The sequence below is a fragment of the Arachis hypogaea genome, chromosome 9, assembly GCF_003086295.3.
Source record: "Arachis hypogaea cultivar Tifrunner chromosome 9, arahy.Tifrunner.gnm2.J5K5, whole genome shotgun sequence".
In the NCBI taxonomy this organism is placed as follows: Eukaryota; Viridiplantae; Streptophyta; class Magnoliopsida; order Fabales; family Fabaceae; genus Arachis; species Arachis hypogaea.
This window is the reverse complement of record NC_092044.1, coordinates 38,058,955-38,075,194: the sequence shown is the minus strand read 5'-3', so window position 1 is coordinate 38,075,194 and position 16,240 is coordinate 38,058,955. Positions and strand designations below refer to the sequence as shown.

General features: G+C 34.9%; 1 non-coding gene across 1 annotated transcript; it reads right to left on the bottom strand.

The window, feature by feature from the left end:
- Positions 1–6,014: 6,014 nt before the first annotated feature.
- LOC112714081 (small nucleolar RNA R71) lies at positions 6,015–6,122 on the bottom strand. Its single transcript, XR_003159036.1, has one exon. It is a non-coding gene; the product is annotated as a small nucleolar RNA R71 (small nucleolar RNA).
- Positions 6,123–16,240: the final 10,118 nt, after the last annotated feature.

The following is a 16,240-nucleotide window of genomic DNA, read 5'->3' as shown; positions in this document are numbered from 1 at the left end:
AACTGGTGCTCAACGCCAATTCCATGCTGCATTCTGGAGTCAAACGCCAGAAACACGTCACGAACCAGAGTTGAACGCCCAAAACACGTTACAACTTGGCGTTCAACTCCAAGAGAAGCCTCAGCTCGTGGATAGATCAAGCTCAGCCTAAGCACACACCAAGTGGGCCCCGGAAGTAGATTTATGCATCAATTACTTACTTCTGTAAACCCTAGTAGCTAGTTGAGTATAAATAGAACTTTTTACTAGTGTATTAGAAGTCTTTTGATCATTCGGTCTTGTGACCATGTTTGGGGGCTGGCCATTCGGCCATGCCTGAACCTTTTACTTATGTATTTTCAAAGGTGGAGTTTCTACACACCATAGATTAAGGGTGTGGAACTCTGCTGTACCTCAAGTTTCAATGCAATTACTACTATTTTCTATTCAATTCGATTTATTCCTGTTCTAAGATATTTGTTGCACTTCAACTTGATGAATGTGATGATCCGTGACACTCATCATCATTATCACCTATGAACGCGCGTGATTGACAACCACTTCCGTTCTACCTTAGACCGGGCGCATATCTCTTGGATTCCTTGATCAGAATCTTCGTGGTATAAGCTAGAATTGATGGCGGCATTCATGGGAATCCGGAAAGTCTAACCTTCTCTGTGGTATTTCGAGTAGGATTCCGGGATTGAATGACTGTGACGAGCTTCAAACTCCTGAAGTTTGGGCGTTAGTGACAGACGCAAAAGAATCACTGGATTCTATTCCAACCTGATTGAGAACTGACAGATGATTAGCCGTGCTGTGACAGAGCATTTGGACCTTTTTCACTGAGAGGATGGGATGTAGCCATTGACAACGGTGATGCCCTACATACAACTTGCCATGGAAAGGAGTAAAAAGGATTAGATGAATGTAATGGGAAAGTAGAGATTCAGAAGGAACACAACACCTCCATGCACCTATCTGAAATTCCCACCATTGGATTACATGAGTAACTTTATCTTTATTTCCTGTTTATTTTATTTATCTTTTGAATATCTAATCCAATCATATTTGAATCAACCTGACTGAGATTTACAAGATGACCATAGATTGCTTCATACCAACAATCTCCGTGGGATCGACCCTTACTCACGTAAGGTATTACTTGGACGACCCAGTGCACTTGCTGGTTAGTTGTGCGGAGTTATGACTAAGTGTAATTCACGTGTGAGAGCTACCAAATTATTGGAGCCATTGTTGATGATCACAAAATCCGTGCACCACCTAGTATGAGTGCAGAACAAGTGCAAGTAATGAGAGAAGCTGCCCAACAATCTCCGCCTGATGCGAGTAGTGCACCAAATGATGCGCAGTGAAGCATTCCTCCTTCACTTGGATCGAACCATGTATCAAAGGATTTTGAAGTAAGTGCTGTTTAAAATTAGTAGTTAAATTAATAGTATTTTTTTGTACTTACTAAGCTGATTGGCTAAAACATTATTTTTTTTGTTCTAAAATTTAGTTGTTTTACTTTTTATATCTTGTGCTCATCTTTATTAACTTAACTCCTCTTTATTGATCCCTCACCACTGACAAGGCAAAAAACTTAAGATACTTTCACTAAGGGCATGCAACATTTAACTGTTAAATGATAGGATATAGTGAAGCAAATAAGGATTTTTTTTTTAACAAGTTGAAGGCTAACAAGTTTAGTACCACATAGAATTTAGAATTTTTTTTTCAACAATTATTATTTAGGTTTGTCACTTGTGTTATAGGTAGGTCTATATCAATTGGACTTTGTTGTTTACATAAAAAGGGACATGTATGTATAGGTTTTGGCTAAGATTTTCTTTTTATGTGGCTCAAAACCCTAGCAAATACTCCTTGTTGTTTAGAGGTTGAAATTTTAAAGTTAATTGACTTATGAAACTTTGCTGCATATGTACTGTATTATCAAAAGCATTTTTGCTCTATTTTAACATGTTTATTTTAACATGTTTAAAGTTAATTGACTTATTAGTAGGAATACATGATGTGAAGAAAATATGTTCCATACAAATATGACATAGGATGGGTCTTACACTTTAGTTATCTAAATGTAATTTTTTATGTGTTTTGTACTTTTTGAAAAGAGACTTTACTCGGTATTACATGTGATTGGATAAATTACACTCTATTTTGATTTGTGTTGTTTAGACTAAAAATTAAACATATCTAGCTTATAATGAAACTTTTATGATTTATATTTCTTGTTCTTAGATTTATTTTGTGATTATCATCATTTTGGTATGTTATTATTGATGAGCGGATAATTTATACGCTTTTTCGCATTGTTTTTAGGTAGTTTTTAGTAAGATCTAGCTACTTTTAGGGATGTTTTTATTAGTTTTTATGCAAAATTCACATTTCTAGAATTTACTATGAGTTTTTATTTTTTTCTGTGATTTCAGGTATTTTATGGCTGAAATTGAGGAACCTGAGCAAAAATCTGATAGGAGACTGACAAAGGACTGCGGATGTTGTTGGATTCTGAACTCCCTGCACTCAAAATGGATTTTCTGGAGCTACAGAACTTTAAATGGCACACTCTCAATTGCGTTGGAAAGTAGACATCCAGGGCTTTCTAGCAATATATAATGGTTCATACTTTATTTGAGCTTAGACAACGCAAACTGGCGTTCAACGCCAGTTCCATGCTGTATTCTGGAGTAAAATGCCAGAAACACGTCACAAACCAGAGTTAAACGCCAAAAACATGTTACAACTTGGCGTTTAACCCCAAGAGAAGCCTCTACACGTGTAAATCTCAAGCTCAGCCCAAGCAAACACCAAAATGGGTCCTGAAAGTGGATTTTTGCACTTAGACTTATTTCTGTAAACCCTAGTAGCTAGTCTAGTATAAATAGGACCTTTTACTATTGTATTTTCATCTTTGGATTATCTTTTGATCCTTTGATCACGTTTTGGAGGCTGGCCATTCAGCCATGCCTGGACATTTATCACTTATGTATTTTCAACGGTGGAGTTTCTACACACCATAGATTTAGGGTGTGGAGCTTTGTTGTACCTCGAGTATTAATGCAATTACTATTATTGTTCTATTCAATTTAGCGTATTCTTATTCTAAGATATTCGCTGCACTTCAACATGATGAATGTGATGATCCATGACACTCATCATCATTCTCACCTATGAACGCGTGCCTGACAACCACTTCCGTTCTACCTTAGATCGAGCGCGTATCTCTTAGCCTTCATTCCGAAAGATCGGAGTCTTCGTGGTATAAGCTAGAATTATTGGTGGCCATTCTTAAGATCCAGAAAGTCTAAACCTTGTCTGTGGTATTCCGAGTAGAATCTGAGATGGGATGACTGTGACGAGCTTAAAACTCGCGAGTGTTGGGCGTAGTGACAGACGCAAAAGGATCAATGGATCCTATTCCAACATGATCAAGAACCGACAGAGGATTAGCCGTGCTGTGACAGAGAATTTGGACCATTTTCACTGAGAGGAAGGGAGGTAGCCATTGACAATGGTGAAACCCAACATACAGCTTGCCATGGAAAGGAGTATAAACGATTGGATGAAAGCAGTAGGAAAGCAGAGATTCAGAAGGAACACAGTATCTTCATACGCTTATCTGAAATTCCCACCAATGAATTACATAAGTATCTCTATCTCTATGTTATGCTTTATTTATATTTATATTTGAAAACCATTATAACCATTTGAATCCGCCTGACTGAGATTTACAAGATGACCATAGCTTGCTTCATACCAAACAATCTCCGTGGGATCGACCCTTACTCACGTAAGGTATTACTTGGACGACCCAGTGCACTTGCTGGTTAGTTGTACGAAGTTGTGAAGAATGTGTGTGAACCATAGTATTGTTCACCAAGTTTTTGGAGCCATTGCTAGGAATTGTTCGAGTTGTGAAAAGTATGAGTCACAATTTTGCCTATCAAGTTTTTAGCACCGTTGCCGGGGATTGTTTGAGTTTGGACAACTAACGGTTCATCTTGTTGCTCAGATTAGGTAATTTTCTTTTCAAAAAGTTTTCAAAAATCTTTCAAAATTTTTCTCTTCTTTTCGTTTTTCTAAAAATAATTTTTGAAAAAAATACCAAAAAAATTAGTAAATCATAAAAACAAAAATATTTTGTGTTTCTTGTTTGAGTCTAGAGTCAAGTTTTAAGTTTGGTGTCAATTGCATCTTTTTAATTTTCAAAAAAAAAATTTCAAAAAAAAAATTTTCGAAAAAAAAATTTCATGCATGTGTTCTTCATGATCTTCAAGTTGTTCTTAATAAGTCTTCTTATTTGATCTTCATATTTTCTTGTTTTGTGTCTTTTCTTGTTTTTCATATGCATTTTTGAATTCTTAGTGTCTAAATATTAAAAATTTCTAAGTTTGGTGTCTTGCATGTTTTTCTTTTCTTGAAAATTTTTCAAAAATAAGTTCTTGATTTTCATCTTGACCTTCAAAGTGTTCTTGGTGTTCATCTTGACATTCATAGTGTTCTTGCATGCATCATTGGTTTTGATCCAAAATTTTCATATTTTGAGTCATTTTTGTGTTTTTCTCTCTCCTCATTAAAAATTCAAAAATAAAAAATTATCTTTTCCTTATTTTACTCATAAATTTCGAAATCTTTGGGTTGACTTAGTCAAAAAATTTTAAAATAAGTTGTTTCTTGTTAGTCAAGTCAAGATTTCAATTTTAAAAATCCTATCTTTTCAAAATATTTTTCAAAAATCAAATCTTTTTCATTTTTCTTCTTATTTTTCGAAAATTTTAAAATTGATTTCCAAAATCTTTTTCTTATCTTTATTTAATGATTTTCAAAAACTTTACTAACAATTAATGTGATTGATTCAAAAATTTGAGGTTTGTTACTTTCTTGTTAAGAAAGGTTCACTCTTTAAATTCTAGAATCATATCTTTTAGTTTCTTGTTAGTCAAGTAATCAATTTTAATTTTAAAAAACAAATCTTTTTCAAAATATCTTTTTCAAAATCAATTTCAAAAATCTTTTCTAACTTCTTATCCTTTCAAAATTGATTTTCAAATCTTTTTCAACTAACTAATTGACATTTTGTTTGTTTTACTATTTCTTATCTTTTTCAAAATCACCTAACTACTTTTTTCTCTCTAATTTTCGAAAACTCCTCATTCTTTTTCAAAAATTCTTTTTAATTAACTAATTGTTTCAAATTTTTAATTTTAATTTTATTTCTTCTCCTAATTTTCAAAAATCACTAACGTTTCTTCAAAAACAATTTTCAAAATTCTCTCCCTCTCATCTCTTTCTATTCATTTATTCATTTACTAACTCTTCTCTTCATCTAAAAAAATTCAAACCCTCTCTTCTCCTCTGTGTTCGAATTTTTCTCATCCTTCTTCTATTCTTTTCTTCTTCTACTCACATAAAGGAATCTCTATACTGTGACATAGAGGATTCCTCTTCTTTTCTGTTCTCTTCTTTTTCATATGAGCAGGAGCAAGGACAAGGATATTCTTGTTGAAGCAGATCCTGAACCTGAAAGGACTTTGAAGAAGAAACTAAGAAAAGCTAAAGCATAACAATCCAGAGAAAACCTTAAAGAGAATCTCAAAAAAGAAAGAGACATGGCCAAACCCAATAACAATGGTGGAGGCGCAAGAAGGATGCTTGGTGATTATACTACACCTACTTCCAATTTTTATGGAAGAAGCATCTCAATCCCTGCCATTGGAGCAAATAATTTTGAGCTGAAGCCTCAACTAGTTGCTCTAATGCAATAGAACTACAAGTTTCATGGACTTCCATCAGAAGATCCCTATCAGTTTTTAACTGAGTTCTTGCAGATCTGTGATACTGTTAAGACTAATGGAGTAGATCCTGAAGTCTACAGGCTCATGCTTTTCCCTTTTGCTGTAAGAGACAGAGCTAGAACATGGTTGGACTCACAACCTAAAGATAGCCTGGACTCTTGGAAAAGGCCGGTCACGGCCTTCTTGGCCAAGTTCTTTCCTCCTCAAAAGCTGAGCAAACTTAGAGTGGATGTTCAAACCTTCAAGCAAAAAGATGGTGAATCCCTCTATGAAGCTTGGGAAAGATACAAGCAGTTGACGAAAAAGTGTCCTTCTGACATGCTTTCAGAGTGGACCATTTTGGATATATTCTATGATGGTCTATCTGAGTTCTCTAAGATGTCACTAGACCATTCTGCAGGTGGATCCATTCACCTAAAGAAAACGCCTACAGAAGCTCAAGAACTCATTGACATGGTTGCAAATAACCAATTTATGTACACCTCTGAGAGGAATCCTGTGAGTAATAGGATGCCTCAGAAGATGGGAGTTCTTAAAATTGATACTCTGAATGCCATATTAGCTCAGAACAAAATGTTGACTCAACAAGTCAACATGATTTCTCAGAGTCTGAATGGATGGCAAAATGCATCCAACAGTACTAAAGAGGAATCTTCTCAAGAAGAAGCTTATGATCCTAAGAACCCTGCAATGGCAGAGGTGAATTACATGGGTGAAGCCTATGGAAACACCTATAATTCCTCATGGAGAAATCACCCAAATTTCTCAGGGAAGGATCAACAGAAGCCTTAACAAGGCTTTAATAATGGTGGAAAAAACAGGCTTAGCAATAGCAAGCCTTTTCCATCATCTTCTCAGCAACAGACAGAGAATTCTGAGCAAAGCCCCTCTAGCATAGCAAACATAGTCTTTGATCTATCTAAGGCCACTTTAAGTTTCATGAATGAAACAAGGTCCTCCATTAGAAACTTGGAGGCACAAATGGGTCAGTTGAGTAAAAAAATCGATGAAACTCCTCCTAGTACTCTCCCAAGCAATACAGAAGAGAATCCAAAAAGAGAGTGCAAGGCCATTGATATAATCCAAATGGCCGAATCCAAAGAGGAAGGGGAGGATGTGAATCCCAATGAGGAAGACCTCATGGGACGTCCTCCAAACAGAAAGGAGTTCCCTATTGAGGACCTAAAGGAATCTAAAGCTCATATAGAGACCATAGAGATTCCATTAAACTTCCTTCTGCCATTCATGAGCTCTGAGAACTATTCTTCCTCTGAAGAGGATGAAGATGTAACTGAAGAGCAAGTTGCTCAATATCTAGGAGCCATCATGAAGCTGAATGCCAAGTTGTTTGGTAATGAGACTTGGGAAGGTAAACCTCCCTTGCTCATTAGTGAACTAAATACATGGGTTTAGCAAACTTTACCTCAAAAGAAACAAGATCCTGGTAAATTCTTAATACCCTGTACCATAGGCACCATGACCTTTGAGGAGACTCTGTGTGACCTGGGGTCAGGTATAAATCTTATGCCGCTCTCTGTAATGGAGAAACTGGGGATCTTTGAGGTACAAGCTGCAAGAATCTCATTAGAGATGGCAGACAAGTCAATAAAACAAGCTTATGAATTGGTAGTGGACTTGTTAGTGAAGGTTAAAGGCCTTTACATCCCTGCTGATTTCATAATCCTAGACATTAGGAAGGATGAGGATGAATGTATCATCCTTGGAAGACCCTTCCTAGCCACAGCAGGAGCTGTAATTGATGTTGACAGAGGAGAGCTAGTCCTTCAATTGAATGGGGACTACCTTATGTTTAAAGGTCAAGGATCTCTCTCTGCAACCATGGAAAAGAGGCACGATAAGCTTCTCTCAATACAGAGTCAAACAAAGCCCCCACAATCAAACTCTAAGTTTGGTGTTGAGAGGCCACAACCAAACTCTAAGTTTGGTGTTGAACCCCCACATTCAAACTCTAAGTTTGGTGTTGGGAGGTCCCAACAATGCTCTGAACATCTGTGAAGCTCCATGAGAGCTCATTGTCAAGCTATTGACATTAAAGAAGAATTTATTGGGAGATAACCCAATTTTTATTTATCTATATTTCTATTGTTCTTTTATGTTTTATTAGGTTTTTGATTATGTGGAGTCTCAAAACAATTGCAAAAATTAAAAACAAAATCAAAAACAGCAGAAGAAAAAGTACACCCTGGAGGAAGAGCTGTCTGGCATTTAAACGCCAGAAACAAGCATCTGTCTGGTGTTTAACACTTGAAACAAGCATCAAGCTGGCGTTTAATGCCAGAAACAAGCATCAGGCTGGTGTTAAACGCCAGAAACAAGCATCAGGCTGGCGTTAAACGCCAGAAACAAGCATCAATCTGGCGTTAAACACCAGGATTGCATACAGAGGTCCTTTTACACGCGTAAAAGGTGCAAGGATGAGAAATTCTTGACACCTCAAGATCTGTGGACCCCACAGGATCACCTCAAGATCTGTGGACCCCACAGGATCCCCACGTACCCCACTTCTCTCTTCTGCATTCTCACACAATACTACCCTCTCTTCTCCCCCTTGGTCGAAACCCACACCTCTCTCCCTTTTTCTCTATATCTTCTTCTTCTATTCTTTCTTCTTTTGCTCGAGGGCGAGCAACATTCTAAGTTTGGTGTGGTAAAAGCATAGCTTTTTATTTTTCCATAACTATTTATGGCACCTAAGGCCGGAGAAACCTCTAGAAAGAGGAAAGGGAAGACAAAAGCTTCCACCTCCAAGTCATGGGAGATGGAGAGATTCATCTCAAAGGTCTATAGCTCAGTAGTAGAGCATTTGACTGCACATCAAGAGAGCCTACTCATGGACTTCAACAAGAGCATGAGGAATTCCCTCATCAAGAAATCCCTGAGATACCTCAGGGGATACATTTTCCTCCACATAATTATTGGGAGCAACTAAGGATAGGAGCACCAAAATCACTAGGGATCAAGCAACAGAGGCAAGAAGAAACATAGAGGAGCTCAAGAGCACATTTGGTTCTTCAAGAGGAAGACGCTACCCTCACTAAGGTGGACTTGTTCCTTAATCTCCTTGCTCTTATTTTTCTGTTTTTCGATTTTTGAACTTCATGTTTGTCTATATTTGTGTCTTTATTACATGATCATTAGTATTTAGTAACTATGTCTTAAGGCTATGAATAATTCCATGAATCCTTTACCTTTCTTAAATGAAAAATGTTTTTAATACAAAAGAACAAGAAGTACATGAGTTTCGAATTCATCCTTGAAATTAGTCTAATTATATTGATGTGGTGACAATACTTTTTATTTTCTGAATGAATGCTTGAACAGTGCATATTTTTTATCTTGTTGTTTATCAATGTTAAAATTGTTGGCTCTTGAAAGAATGATAAACAAGAGAAATGTTATTGATAATCTGAAAAATCATGAAATTGATTCTTGAAGCAAGAAAAAGCAGTGAAAAAGAAGAAGCTTGCGAAAAAAAATTGGCGAAAAAATATATAAAAGAAAAAGAAAAAGCAAGCAGAAAAATCCAATAGCCCTTAAAACCAAAAGACAAGGGTAAAAAGGATCCAAGGCTTTGAGCATCAATGGATAGGAGGGCCCAAGGAAATAAATCCAGGCCTAAGCGGCTAAATCAAGCTGTCCATAACTATGTGCTTGTGGCATGCAGGTCCAAGTGAAAAGCTTGAGACTGAGTGGTTAAAGACGTGATCCAAAGCAAAAAGAGTGTGCTTAAGAGCTCTGGACACCTCTAACTGGGGACTTTAGCAAAGCTGAGTCACAATCTGAAAAGGTTCACCCAGTCATGAGTCTGTGGCATTTATGTATCCGGTGGTAATACTGGAAAACAAAATGCTTCGGGCCACGGCCAAGACTCATAAAAGTAGTTGTGTTCAAGAATCAACATACTTAACTAGGAGAATCAGTAACATTATCTGAACTCTGAGTTCCTATGGATGCCAATCATTCTAAACTTCTAAGGATAAACTGAGACGCCAAAACTGTTCAGAAGCAAAAAGCTACTAGTCCCGCTCATCTAATTAGAACTAAGCTTCATTGATATTTTCAAATTTATAGTATATTCTCTTCTTTTTATCCTATTTGATTTTCAGTTGCTTGGGGACAAGAAACAATTTAAGTTTGGTGTTATGATGAGCGGATAATTTATACGCTTTTTGGCATTATTTTTAGGTAGTTTTTAGTAAGATCTAACTACTTTTCGGAATGTTTTTATTAGTTTTTATGCAAAATTTATATTTCTGGACTTTACTATGAGTTTGTGTGTTTTTCTATGATTTCAGGTATTTTCTGGCTGAAATTGAGGGACCTGAGCAAAAATCTGATAGGAGGCTGACAAAGGACTGCTGATGCTGTTGGATTCTGACCTCCCTGCACTCGAAATAGATTTTCTAGAGCTACAGAACTTCAAATGGCGCAATCTCAATTTCGTTGGAAAGTAGACATCCAGGGCTTTCCAGCAATATATAATGGTCTATACTTTATTCGAGCTTAGATGATGCAAACTGGCGTTCAATGCCAGTTCCATGCCGTGACAGAGTATTTGGACCATTTGGAGTGAGAGGAAGGGAGGTAGCCATTGACAACGGTGAAACCCAATATACAGCTTGCCATGGAAAGGAGTATGAAGGATTGGATGAAAGCAGTAGGAAAGCAGAGATTTAGAAGGAACACTGTATCTTCATGCGCTTATCTGAAATTCCCACCAATGAATTACATAAGTATCTTTATCTCTATTTTATGCTTTATTTATATTTATATTCGAAAACCATTATAACCATTTGAATCCGCCTGACTGAGATTTACAAGATGACCATAGCTTGCTTCATACCAACAATCTCCGTGGGATCGACCCTTACTCACGTAAGGTATTACTTGGACGACCCAGTGCACTTACTGGTTAGTTATGCGAAGTTGTGAAGAATGTGTGTGAACCATAGTATTGTGCACCAAGTTTTTGGAGCCATTGCTAGGAATTGTTTGAGTTGTGAAAAGTATGAGTCACAATTTTGCCTATCAATTATCCTTTAAAGAAATTAAAGCTCATAAAACAAAACAGGCTATGATCACTATTTTAAAATAGGGTGATCATGATAATCTATGGTCACAGGCAAAACCGTGACCATAGATAAGGCTATGGTCACTGTTTTAAGGAGGGGTGACCATAAGCTCTATGGGCACGGCCAAAACCATAACAATAAATAAGGCTATGGTCACGGTTTTGAGACGGCTAAAACCATGACCATAGATAAGGCTATGGTCACGGTTTTAAGGAGGAGTGACCATAGAGGATATGACCACGGCCAAAACCATGACCATAGATATGGCTATGGTTATGGTTTTAAGGAGGGGTGACCATAGGCTCTATGGTCTATGGACACAATTTTGAGGAGGGGTGACCATAGAAGCTATGGTCACGGCCAAAACCGTGACCATAGAGGCTATGGTCACGGTTTTAAGGAGGGGTGACCATAGGCTCTATAGTCATGGCCAAAACCATGACCATAGATATGGCTATGTCATGATTTTGAGGAGGGGTGACCATAGATATGGCTACGGTCACGGTTTTTATGCGTGACCATAGATTGTCCTATGGTCACGGTTAAAAACTGTGGCCTAAAGTGTCAGAATTTGAAAATTGTAACCGTGACCATAGACCTATGGCCACGGCAGAATAGGCTACGGTAAAAAAACGTGACCATTGGTCCAAAACCGTGACCATAGATCTATGGTTACCATTTTCACTAGCTATGTGACCATAGGCCTTTCTTTGTAGTGTTTAGAAAAAGTTAAAAATAATCTTGCATTTACATTGTAGTTTGGAAACCCAAAAGAGGGTCTCCCTGGATTTGCATCTATTCTTGACCATCTCAGAATGGGTCTACACCCACACCCGCACCACTCTGGAAATAGTTCTTCTATGCTTCGAGTGGATCTCCAACCTTCATTAGAGCGTTGATTGCTGGAACTCCCAACAAATTTACTGCCGCTACCCATCATGGACTTCATAGAAACGTCTTCCAAAAGAGGAGTAAGAATCCACGAAGAAGTTAAGGGGCTTCAAATAGATTTGGGGCTTATGGATTTAAATAGTTCCTAGGGACTAAATTGATGCAAAAGTTTCAAATGCCATATAATATATCCGTTAGACGTCCAGCGTGGCATTCTGTTGTACACGTCATCTCTCTGGTTATGACTCGTGGTGGAAACCACTGCAGGGAATAAGGTGATTAAAATTTATAAAGTTTAGAGACTAAATAAAGGTAATTGAAACGTCAAGGACTAAATTGAAGCTCGAGTGTAACTTCAGGGACCAAATTGAGTATTTTCTCTACTTTAATTTAATTTACATCATATGTAACGTGTGCTTTGAATCTATTACTTTTTTTTTTCACACAAATAAGACAAATACATGCAACACTTAAAAAGAAAATTTTAATATAAAAAAATTATTATATATCCAAATATTTTTCATATAAATTTTAATAATGTTTTTATTATTATTTTTAAAGTAATTTCTATCCAACCTCCTCTAAAATAAAGAATAAATTATTTCTTATGACATGTTTAATTATTATTAGATAAAATTATTTGGTTTATCATGGTTAATTTATCTTTGTTAACCTAAATTTTGATAATCTAACCAATTAATTATAATATAATGTTTGTTCAATTTATAAAAATCATTAAAAAAATTACATTTAGCATTTATTATCTTTTCTCAAACCACACATCTATTAATAAACAAAAAAAAATCCCAATGAGCGGCTCAGGATATGCACGCCGATTGACTGGCAAGACCCATCCTAAGCAAATTCTAATGCTCAGGAGACTGTCCTTTCTTCTCCTTCAATGGGTGGCTCAGGTTACATGCACCAATTTTGTATACTTTTGCTTTTGGCCGAAACTTGTATTTTGTAATATATAGCTTTGCATCACAATGTACGAGTAGAAATTCACAATCTTTTTTCTATTATCTGCATACCAAATTTACAACAAATTTACAACAAGAATAGTAGCTATCTTTTGAAATTTTTCTTTAGTTAATTGGTTAAGTTATCATAACATAAGTTAAATTAAGAGTTAATGTTAATTATGATAAGTCAACTCATTTTATTCTTTAATGAATTATTCTCCACGTCCAAACAACTTTAACATATAAGTTTATCCAATTAATTTAGAGGCACGTGCCTCCTCTTCTTGTTCTTTTTCTTCTTCTTCTCCTCCTCCTCCTCCTCCTCCTCATCCTCCTCACGCTCGTTTACGCATGGAGCGTCTTCTTCTTCTTCTTTGCTTTCTTCTTTGCGTTTCTCTTCTTCCTCATTCTCCTCCTTCTTTTTTGCGTTCCTTCTTTTTCACGTATTTTTTCTTATCGTCATTCTTTTATTGTTGTTGCTACTATATTCTTTTTTCCTTTTTCTCTTTCTTTCCCTGGTGAAGAAGCAGTAGAAGGTGAAGAGGAAGAGTTTTGAATTATGTAAAATAGAAATGAACCAAAATTATATTCAAAAATGAACTGAAATTGTATTTAGAATGAACTGAAATTACTAAATATAATTTCAGTTCATTTCTGAATATAATTTCAATTCATTTCTGAGTGAATTATTTTGTTATGATTTTTCGTGTTTCACTATTTTGAGAGACATAAAACTGAGAAAAAGAAAAGAAAAATCAAACAAAAAAAAAGAAATAAGAAAAAAAAACTCCTCAAACTTCTCATCATACATGTTCTTTTCTTGTCTTATTCATCTAATCAAATAATCACGCTCTTTTAATGATAGTGGCTTTTGTTGGTGTTGGACCTACTTGGATGAACTTGGATGAAAAAATACTTGGATGTATAGTAACCCTATTTTTTAATTGAGAGAGAATGGATAGAATAATTGAGAGAATCTATAGAATTTACCTATTTTTAAACCATGTCACTATTTTTTTTCTTTTTTTTAATTATGCACCTTGACATTTTTACCAATAAAAAAGATTTTGTTATAAATATATTATGTTATAGATATTTTAGATATAGCTGTATTTTAATATTTGATAGGCCGGATAGAATTAGTTATAATATAACTTAGTTAAATCAATGAAGAGTTGGGTTCTTGATTATGAATGGTCTATTTTTGTGTTGTTGGATTAATATATTTAATTAAAAATTTTTTTATTTTAATATTTAATAGGATAGAATTGGTTATAATATAACCTAGTTAAATGGGTGAAGAGTTGGGTGCTTGATTATGAATAGTCTATTTTTGTATTATCTGATTAATATATTTAATTGAAATCATCTCTTTTTTTTATTTTTTTTTACTCTAATTCTTATTTTCATAACACATTACAGGTATGAAATCGCTCTTTTGACTAAGTTTTATCTATATTTTTACGTTCTTGTTATTTTATTTATTTGTTTATTCATTGTTCTATTAACTTTATATTTTTTGTTGTATAATTTGTTGAATTATAATATCATCCTTTGATGTGAATGATGATTACGGATATAGTCATTAAATGACAATTTTTTTTGAAAGAGAATAAAAATTATATATATGAAAATAAATAAAAAATAATGAAACGAATAGCGTCTATCTTTGAAATCTGACATAAGAATTAAAAATCATTTCTAGTCTTTGACTTGTTTAAAGCGGTAATGAAAGTTAACATATTAGAGTGCAAGCTAGATAAGTTTGTTAAAATAAATTTTGAGATAACAGATTTTTTAAGAGATATCTTAAAGTATTTGAATGACTTTAACTTTTTTTTTTTTTTGAAGTTTTTGAACTATCTTAGGTATGCCAAAAATATGTAAGCTGCTTCTAAACTCAAGAAAAAATAAATGCACAATCAAAGAACTGAAAATAAGAGGTAAAGGGATCAGATGAGGTACACAAATAATACATATTGGTTCAACTTAAAATGCCTACATCTACTCCTCAAGTAATTTGAGACTTACTCTAATAAAATGAATGTATAATAAATATTGTTTGCATTGAGTATTCTTAGGTTACTATTTTAGTTCAGATTCCACCGCAGCACAATCTAAGAATTTTTTATATTATATTGACCTTTTAAAATAAGACTCAAGATAGATCAAAACCTAAAGTCATAAAATTGAGGTGGTTAGGATATTCTAAGAATGTTAGATATTATTATTTTATCAAATTTAGATATTTTTTCTGTAATACTCTACTACACAGAGTTTTATGCTAAAGTCATAAAATCGAGGTGGTGAGACATTACGACTTCTAAAAGTAAAATTATATATAATATAATATAATTGAAAAATTATTTTATCAAGGAGCCTTTGAAAGAAAGTTAAAACAAAAGCGTTAAACCGAAAAACGCATCACTCATGAATACGATAAACGTAAATCAGATAGGATAAGAGTAAAACAATATATATATATATATATATATATATATATATATATATATATATATATATATATATATATATATATATATATATATATAAGAGGTGACTTCCAATGATACAGATAACAAAGCTTCGGACTCGATTAGCGAAGTTAAAACCGATCAGAGCATATATATACATACATATATACAAGGATAGTCCAAAATACTGTTTAAAAAACTGTTTCTCCAAGTCAACCTTTAGGAGGGACAAAACATAATATATACATAGTGGAAAGATAAGTTTATCCATATATACAACATAACCAAAACGTAAACCCAAAACACAAGAATCCTTCGTTGACAGATGCTCCCAAAATGCCTCAGCGAAGTGCCACTAGACCTGCATCTGAAAACTACAAAATATGTATGGAGTGAGAACCAGAGATTCTCAGCATGGTAACAATGGCCACATAACTAACATATAATGTCCCGAAAAAGTCGAAGGTGATCCTAGAACTTCCGACAACATATTCAAACTTAAAGCTAATCTTTACAACCATAAATAAGCCATAAACAAAGTGGGGGTAGCTAAGGATTCAAAATTTTAACTCAACCTAACTTGATCCTTTAGCCTCTCACCTTCCTCCGTTCCTCCAGAAATATATAGCATAGACAACCAAAATACAGACAAAGCAAGCACAAGTATAATTCAATTATAGCAAGTAGCAAATTTAGCAAGTAGGCATAATAATCATATAGGCAAGCCCAATTAAATGCAGAATCAAACAAGACACACAAATACATATGATTCATGCCTATCCTATGACTGATGATATCATTTATCGGTCATATAGCCAACCTGACACCTCCTAGTAGCTAACCATGGACAAAAGCACCCATTTGCGGAGCAAGTGAGTTTGAGCTACAATCCCCTTGCTACTACACGCTTAACTCAGAGCAAGTGGAATAACTACTACTGCTGCTACTACCTAGACGGGTGTTTAAAAGCTCAACCTGGAGCAAGTAAAACAATCCACTACTACTACTACTATCCAGGC